Raw genomic sequence first — 9,872 nt, 5'->3', positions numbered from 1 at the left:
AACAAAAAGGATATGTACAATATGATTATGATTTGGTTTGCTGAAAAATATGCTTAATCCATGCTGTATGTAATTGCATTTTATTCATTTCTATAACTCCTTGGTTTTCCTCTGTGTGAAATTATCACAGTTACAGTCAATTCTAGTTTGATAAAGATTTGATATTATCAATGGTGTGAAATGAGCATTCTCAGATGTGTCCCTTGACACCCATGTGCACACACTTCTTCTGGTACATGGCTAAGGGTAAGCTTTTCTTGATGAAGGCAGGCTGTGTGCTAATATGCTGTACAATTCACTCACCAGCATCAGGCGAGAGCTTTCATTACTCCACATCCTTTATGTATGTGATAGGGTGAGTCTTTTTGTTTATTTCATCCTTGTAATGAATGTGTCATAGATTTCATTTGGTTTAAATCTGCTTTTAACTTGCATTTACTGGTTGCTAGTGAGTTATTTTCTTTTTTCTGGGCATTTAGATTATTCTGTCTTATGAAATGCACCTTTAAGTCTGTTGTCAATTTTTCTCCTGAATTTTTGATGCTTTTGATTTAGAGCACTCCTTTAACTATAGTGTATTTAAACATTTTATGTTGAAATTTTTCACTCTGAATATCCAGGAAGTGTAACAGATTAATATTTACATTATGACTAATAATTTTATCAAAAACACTTTTTTCACCAACGTTATGAAGTTAATAAACATTATCTTATAAAAGACTCATTGTTATGCATTTTACTTAAGTTTACAAGTTATCTGAGATTACATTTTAAAATAAATTTTGTGAAGTGAGGGTCAAGCTCTCTTTTTTTGCACCATTATATATAATTAAATTAATATACTCTATTAAAAGGCCATTTTTTTCTACATTTTCTGTAGTATGAACTTTTGCTTATTCAAGTCATTCTATGACTTGTTCTATAGTCATTCAACAAGTATTCTCTAAAGCTTTCCATATGCAGTAATCTTTGCTAGCTGAAATCTTTTGTTTTAAAGTAAGTTATAACAATACAGAGGGAGACAAAATAGAATATACATTATGAATTTTGGGTAAAAATATTAGGAGGCCAGTTGATAGATAAAATATACTATATTGTTTTAGTACTTTGGCCACCTGATGCAGAGAGCCAACTCAGTGTAAAAGACCCTGATGCTAGTAAAGATGAAGGCAAAAAGGAGGAGACAGCAGAGGATGAGATGGTTGGATATTAATAGTGTCACTGACTCAATGGACATGAATCTGAGCAAATTTCGAGAGACAGTGGAGGACTGAGGAGCCTGGCATGCTATGGTCCATGAAGACACAAAGAGTCAGACATGACTTACCAACTGAACAACAACAACAAATCAAATAAGCAGTGAATTTTTGCTGACAGAGACTAGTCCATTAAATATGAGATCAGCAAAAAAAATAATTTTTTATAAATGCAAACACTAGGGAGATAATCCTGATATCAGAAAGTCAAGCATAAAATGACAAGTTCATGAGGATAATCAATTTATATTAATACAGGAAGCAAAATTTCAAATAATATCTGATTAAGACAAGAGCAGAACTTATCGGGGAAAAAGATCACTAGCTCAAAGCAGTGGATAAGATGTTCAACGTTAAGGCAGTCATTTTCTCAAGGCTGTCATGACATCCTTATTCCTCAGAGTATATATCATGGGATTAAACATCAGGGTAACACGGTATAGAAAGGAGAGGGAAAAAATCTTTCCTGTAAAAATGTTTGGAATCACATCATAAATATGTAATGGTTCTGGGTCCACAAAATAAAGGCTCAACTATGGGGCTTCCCAGGTGGCACTAATGGTAAAGAACCTACCTGTCAATGCAGGAGACTTAAGGGAAGCAGGTTAGATCCCTGTGTAGGAAAGATCCCCTGGAGAAGGGCACAGCAGCCCATTCCAGTGTTCTTGCTGGAGAACCCTGTGGACAGAGGAGCCAATTGGGCTACGGTCCACAGGGTTGGAGAGAGTTGGACGCTACTGAAACAACTTAGTGCACACGCATGATGTGAGGTGAGCAGGTGGAGAAAACTTTGGCTCATCCCGTTGCTGATGGCAACACAGGATGGAGAAGAGATTTTACTGTAGGAGCCAAGTGTCAACTGAAAAGGGGTCATGACAAATGATTCACTAATAGTACAACTATAGAGACTGACATCTCATTCAGAAAAACATTGCCACAGCCCAGCTTGTAGTTAGATCCAAAAATGACAGAGGGGAAATTTGGCATGTTTGCCTTATCCTGGCTGTAACACCCCTGATCCAAGAGCCAAGCATCATGAGCTGAATACAGAGCTCCTGGTTTAGAAGTAGGGAAAGTTGCGAAAGTTACAGTTGGCCACATAGCAGTCATGGGCCATAACTGTCAAGACCAAGTATTCTGTGTCTCCAAGAATACAAATAAAATATATCTTTGTAGTGCATATTCTGACCAAAGGTTTATTCATATTCTAGAAAGAGTGACAGATACATAACAGATTTCCAGGAAGGAAAAGTTACTGATGAAAAAATACATGGGAATTTGAGAGCCTTGTCAACTCTGATTATAAGAGTATTGTTGTTGCTTCTCACCAGGATAATCACATAAAAAAGGAAAATATTACAAAGAGAAACACTCAGACATTGTGAATACAGAAAAATCAAAAAGAACCAGTGTTATCACTGAAGTGAGATGTGTGCCTTGGTTGTGTGTGTGTGTGTGTTTGATGTTCTCTCTGTGAAAAGAGTGAAATAAGTAATTTTTATTTTTATTTTATATAGTAACTATTTTATATAGTATAGCTATATATAAATGTATATTTGTTGTTGTTCAGTCTTCCAGCCATGTCCAACTCTTTGCAACCCCATGGACTGCAGCACACCAGGCCACCCTGTCCCTCACCATCTTCTGGAGTTTGCCCAAGTTCATGTCCATTGCATCCATGATGTCATTCAACCATCTCACCCTCTGACGCCCTCTTCTCCTTCTGCCCTCAATCTTTCCCAGCATCAGAGTCTTTTCAAATGGGTTGGCTGTTTGCATCAGGTGGCCAAATTATTAGAGCTTCAGCTTCAGTATCAGTCCTTCCAATGAATATTGAAATATATATGTTTATATTATATAAAATATATATTATAAATATGTAAAAGTACCTATGTACATAAATATCCACTTCATAATCTTAAATTTATCTTTGTTTGTAACTATTATTAAAGCCAATTTAGTCCTTTTTAAAGACATGACCAAACATTATATATTCTGGCTCTGTTTAGTTCATAAAAAATGTGCTGTTTCTTTCAAACATCAAATATCATTTGGCTGATATTGAAATTTCTGTTAGCTACTAAATATTCTGTAAAATGTTGGGAGGCAATAAGAAAAGGAGAAATGCAGTAATTTTCTTCCATATTTAGTTTTTTTCTGAATAAAATTTATTATTTTTGTGATGGGCCTATTATTATCTTTATAATAAATCCATACCACAAAAAAGTATAAATAAATAAATAAGTCAGATATTATCTGAACTCCTGTCACTGTAAAGAAGCCCATTCTCTCTTCTAATACATATCCAGATATTGCTGACATATATACACACCAAGTAGAAAGATGCACATGTGAGATGTTGTATGAATACATGGAAGCTATATCCCTTTGTTTTACAAAAATAGAGTTATGTTTTATACATGTATTTATGTACTTACATGTCTGAAAAGCTTGGGATTTCCTCACTGCCTTGGCTCTAAAACATTGTCTTGAGAGACTGTGCAGCATCACATGGTAAACGGGCGCCCGTGAGTAGTATGTTCCAAATGAGAACAGCTTACCTTTGCTTTGCTAGTGTTGTCTTTTGCAGTATTAAAAAAAGCTTTTAATAAACATCCTTGAACAAACACAACTAACCATCATTCTGGAGCAAATATTTTTTATAAGGCTTCATTGATATAGTTTTTAAAGTAAAAAAAAAAAAATCTACATATTTTTTTTAAATCACTGTTCTCAAAAGATACAGAATTTATTCCAGATGATTAGAATAAAAACACCTTAAAAAAATGACTGCTTACACAGTGTATTACATTCCTAGATCTATTGTAACAAATTATCACAAATTGAGTGGTTTAAAGAACAAAAGTTGACTTTCTCACATCTTTAAAAGCCCAAATCACAGTGCTGGTAGGGTTTTCCTCTACAGACTCTAAAGGGATAGTAACTCCTGGCCTCTTTCAGCTTTTGGTGGTCCCTGACCTGCTTTGCTTCATGGCTGTGTCATTCCTGGTTGCTTCCTCCATCTTCACGTGGTGTTCTTCTGTGTCACTGTGTCTCTATTTTTAACTTAATCTCTCTTCCTCCCTTATAAGAACTAAAACACTGATCATAGGACATAGTGCCCTTCCCTTAAATTGAGATAATCTTATTTCAAAGTCCTTAAGTGAATTACATCTGCAAAGGCTTTTATTTTCCTAACAAGTTCAGGTTTGCAGGTTATAACCTGATATATATTTAGAGGGATCAACATTCAACCCAATGCAGTTTATAGTTTAAATTCCTAATAGTCCTAATACTAAGGAGACACTACAAAAGCAAAACATGAAAGCTATAAGCCAGAGGAAATGACGTCACTAGAGAACAGTCAGCATTGAGGTAACAAAGGATCCTTTCAGGGTTTATACTCTGAAAGGGTTATGGACAGTTGCAAAACAGAGAAAGAAGGAAAAACTGCAAGAAAGCACTCAGATTCCCCTACTCCCACCAACTTGGATGTGGTTGTTGTTTTCTCATCATATAAATCCAATCATAAGTATGGAAAAGGACAGTGAATATGCCTGAAGGAATGGGAAGTTTCAAGCAAATTTCTTACAGAGCATGACCATGATCATTAGTTATATAGCATTTAACTATCATTTTATTGATCAGGAAATCTCTTAACTCACTCTTTCCTAGTGAGAGGGAAGATAGGTCTTCAGAATAGATCATTGCCATGGAGGTAATGTGTGCTTTGATAACCCAGAAACCCTTAGCTCTTTGAAACTAAGGTCCTTTCACATAATGTGAGATGGCAGTGATGATATTAACTATCATTTTATAGGAACATAGAAACAAATTAGATGATATTTTCTGATGTATTTACTTGAGAAACATAGAAACAAATTGCTTCTGTAATTTCAAGCCTTTGAGTCAGGTTGATAATTTACTTAGTAGTTTTCTCAGTGCTATGGTGATATCTTTGTTTCTCAGAGTATATATAATGGGATTGAACGTTGGGATCAAAACTGTGTAGAAAAGAGAGATCAGCTTCCCAGTTTCTTCAGATTGATTTGGTTTGGGTTGTAAATAAGTGGTAGAGGCTGTGCCATAGAATAAGACCACCACTGTGAGGTGAGACAAGCAAGTAGAGAAGGCTTTAGGCTAAAGCCCTCGCTCTGGCGAATGTTGGAGATTATTTTATCATAGTCAGCAGAAATGGAACCATAATGAACACCACTGCAACTGCATAGACTGCTATCTCGTTCACAAATGCATCCTCATAGGCAAGCTTGAGTATGGGGGGGAGGTCTCAGAAAAAATGATTAATTGTGGTAGACCCACAAAAGGGCAGAGAGAAAATCTGCCGTGTTTGCCCAATTACAACAGGAACTCCACTGACCCAGGAGGCAGTGACCAGCTGGACGCAGACCTGGGGGCTCATGATCAGACCATACGGAAGAGGTTTACAAATGGCCACGTAGCAGTCATAGGCCATCACGGCCAGGAGGAGACACTCTAAACCTCCAAACAGAAGGACCAAACACATTTGTGTAGCACAGGCAATGAAAGAAACATGCCCTTTCTGGTTCAGGAGGTCCGTGAGAATTCTTGGGATAGTGACAGTTACATAACAGATTTCTAAAATGGAAAAGTGGTTGAGGAAAAAGTACACGGGGGTCTGGAGAATAGGGTCAATTCTTGTTATCAATACAATGACACTGTTGCACATCAGGATGGTCAAATAGAGGACTAAAAATATCCCCAAAAGAATCCATTGGAAATTGGGAATATCAGAAAACCCCAAGAGGATAAATTCCATCATTGTGGTGATATTTGATTTTTCTGTTCTTAATTTGTACTTCATCTGTAGATATGGTAAATTCAAGATGGTTAATTCATTAATGCTTTTGAGCAACATTTCCCTTATGTTAACTGGATTAGATGCATGAACCTATTTACATAATCCCTTCAATTATTTCTGCCTTTGCCTTGCTCAGTTTCTAAGAAATGAGATTTGAAACTTCAGCAATGAACTGATGTGCAGTTAAAATCAATTCGAGAAATAAAATCCTCATTTTTTACACTTGTATGTGCTGATACCAGAGGGCTTCTCTGTATCTCAGCAGTAAAAGAGTTTGCCTGAAATGCAGGAAATACAGGAGATGTAGGTTTGATCCATGGGTAAGGAAGATCCCTTGGAGGAGGGGATGGCAACCCACTCCAATATTCTCACCTAGAGAATTCCATGGACAAGGAGCCCGGCAGGCTATGGTCCATGGGATCACAAAGAGACAGACATGACAGAAGTAACTGAGCAGCAGCAGTAATGATACCAGGAACAATACGATGTATGCATTTTTATTTAGTGCTTATTGTACAAGAATAGTATTAAATTATTTCACCCCTTTTAAAAGTGAAATTATATATGATACAGGCTTGCTATTGTTTTTCTTTGGGTTCATCAATTTCTTTTTCTGTACCTATTGACTTATTCCATTTCCTTTCAATTCAAAGCTTTTCACTTAAAACTTTTGCCTAATTCTTATTCAAAACATTTTAAGCCCTCCCATTTCTACTCCAATGAGAACTGACTTTCTTAAACTCATTTCTTGTTACTGGGGGAACAGATACATGTAATAGTATTGTTCTCTACAGTGTACCTCACCCATCAGTTATGCTATACATGGAAAGCATTAGTTACATCTTGGGGTCCAATAACATTCCCTATTAATACCCATGATACACTGCATTACAAATACCAATTAACCTTTAACTCAGTCCATAAATATGACCCATTCTTCATGATATTTTGGGTTCCCTGATAGCTCAGTTGGTAAAGAATCTACCTGCAATGCAGGAGACCCTGGTTTGATTCCAAGGTCAGGAAGATTCACTGGAGAAGGGACAGGCTACCCACTCCAGTATTCTCAGGCTTCCCTTGTGACTCAGCTGGTAAAGAATCTGCCTGCAAGGCGGGAGATCTGGGTTCGATCCCTGGGTTGGAAAGATCCCCTGGAGAAGGGAAAGGCTACCCACTCTAGTATTCTGGCCTGGAGAATTCTATGGACTGTTCACACGGTCACAAAGAGTCAGACATGACTGAGTGATTTTCACTTTCATGATACTTTAATATAGTCTGTTCTTAACTTATGTGATTCTCTGATCCATTGTCATCTATTTCTCTTACAACCAAATAAAATACTTCCTATGTAATCCCTTTGTAATTTTATCTAATAAGTGTAACTTTATTTAAACCCCATGATTATTTATTTTAGGAATGCAAATGGCAAAAGCAAATGAGTGGGACTAACACACACACACACAGAGGCCTGTTATCTTGCTTTACTTCAAGTTCATGTAATCAGATATCAGGCAGTCAACACTGTGCAACAATTTTCATAACACTTTATTAGTGTTCTAACTGTGTTTTCATATTTCATTAAATCTACTATGTTTGTTCCCATCTTCCATCTCCACAAACTATTGTTTTTGCATTAATACTTTGATAAAAAGAAATATTGAGTCAACAAATGTTCTCTCATATTTCTCTATTTCCACTAGAATTAGTTTTCAAAATTACCTTAAGAGAAAGTTTTATTATAACTATTATTATTTCTATTTCATTTATTTCTAATTTTATTTTATTATTAAAAAAGTTAAGAAATATATTGGTTAGTTTAAGTTGTTAACTAATTTTCAGACAAAGATCTCAGAATTTCATATTTTTCTGTTTTATCCTTTTTATCTTAAACCTCAAATTCAGAACTACTTTTAAATAAAACCATCTAACATCTTACCTTCATGGATTTACATGAAGTTATTTATAAGAATATAGATGTTTTGACCCTGTAAATTTTTACAATTCTTTTGAATCAGAAAGTCACTGTCATTCTGGAGTATTCTTCAAAGATCAGCTGCTCCTATGTAGGAAGTAATCATGCTCATCCTGGGGGACATTTTCTCTTGAGTATCAGTTTAATTTCTAGAAGATTGCTTCTGTTCAGTGATCATCTGGGTTTATGTTTTAAGACTACTTTTTCTGTAGATGATTTTTCCTCTGAAGCTCCTTCTTGGCACAAAGGTTCCCCTCTGTGGTGATGGAAAAATGACACTTAATTATCTAGTACCAATAGTGGAAAAATGACACTTAATTATCTAATATCAATTATACTTTCTGGAAAAAAAAATAAAACTTTCAACTTATTGCATTTCAGACCATTAGTAATTTCTGTAAGTTTGCCTTCCTTAATTTTATTCCCATATCTCATTTTTCACATCTTTAGAAAAGTGTGTTACTTACTAATACACAAACGTGGTATGGTTGTTCTTTCCAATACACTGTGGGGAGGATTAGATCCCTTCTCAGAAGTGGAACACTGTTCCTAGATTAACTTTTGTGGAAATTAAAGCATGTTGTATCTGCTGACAAAAATCTGGGTAGTTTTATTCATGTTAGGATATCTAGTTGGTCATCAGCGTAGGTATCTAGCAGATTCAAAATGAAAGGCACCTTAAAAACAGCCTAGAGCCTGTTATGCAGAGTGAAGTAAGTCAGAAAGAAAAAGACAGATATCCTCTATTAACACACACACGCATGCGTGTGTGTGCTTGAGAAAAATGATACTGATAAACCTATTTGCAAGGCAGGAATATAGATGCAGACATAGGGAACAGACTTGTGGACTCAGTGAGCGAAGGAGAGGATGAGACAAATTGAAAGATTAACATTGAGACATACACACCACCACATGTAAAGCAGATGGCTAGTGGGAAGTTTCTAAACATATAAAACAGGGAGCTCAACCTGATGCTCTGTGACAGCCTGGGGGCGGGGGGGGGGGTAGAGTGTGGAAGGGAGGTTAAAGACAGAGAAATATATGTACACCTATGACTGGTTTACTTTGTTGTACAGCAGAACCAACACAACATTGTAAAGCAATTATCCTCCAATTAATACATTTTCTTTTTTAAATAAACATTTAAACACAATTATTTAAGACAGGAAAGAAAAACAAAATTTCCTCTGTCAAAATGCTTTTTCTATTTCAGCTACTTCCAGGCAGGTATGTAGATAAAATTATCAGGAATGAGGTTACAAGGCCAATATCCACTTCTGCTCATAAGTACAATTTTTTCTTTCTGTTTAGAGATTCTTTGACAACTTGAAACACTATTTGTGTTTCTAAAATTGAGTTTCTTTTTTGTATTTTAAATTTGCTTCTCTTTCTTACAGCATGTTCCTCATAAATTGGACTTACGTACCTTTTTTTAGGATTGGTGTTGTATCCATGTCATTTAGTGTCATGTTTACTTACAAATGAGAATTGCACTGATTATTTGTTTCAACTAGGTTTTACTTACAGGATGGAACAAACTGAATGTCCGTCACCCATCACCCATGTGAGTAAACTGATCTAATCCTTAAATCTATCATTGGGATAGTGAATTGAATGCTTCTCAATTCAATTCAATATCATCATTACCTGAAAACAAATGGAGAGGGAGGTGGGAGGGGGGTTCTGGATGGGGAACATGTGCACATCCATGGCAGATTCATGTTGATGTATGGCAAAATCAATACAATATTGTAAAGTAATTAGCCTCCAATTAAAATAAATAAATTTATATTAAAAAAAA

At 35.7% G+C, this 9,872-nt stretch overlaps 1 pseudogene; it reads right to left on the bottom strand.

Moving 5' to 3' along the window:
- Nucleotides 1–5,165: 5,165 nt before the first annotated feature.
- Nucleotides 5,166–6,153, bottom strand: LOC104987143 (annotated as a pseudogene).
- Between the last annotated feature and the right edge of the window lie 3,719 nt (nt 6,154–9,872).

This window comes from Bison bison, unplaced genomic scaffold, assembly GCF_000754665.1.
Source record: "Bison bison bison isolate TAMUID 2011002044 unplaced genomic scaffold, Bison_UMD1.0 scf7180017845951, whole genome shotgun sequence".
In the NCBI taxonomy this organism is placed as follows: Eukaryota; Metazoa; Chordata; class Mammalia; order Artiodactyla; family Bovidae; genus Bison; species Bison bison.
Note: the sequence above shows the minus strand (reverse complement) of the source record. Positions and strands in the feature narration are given on the sequence as shown.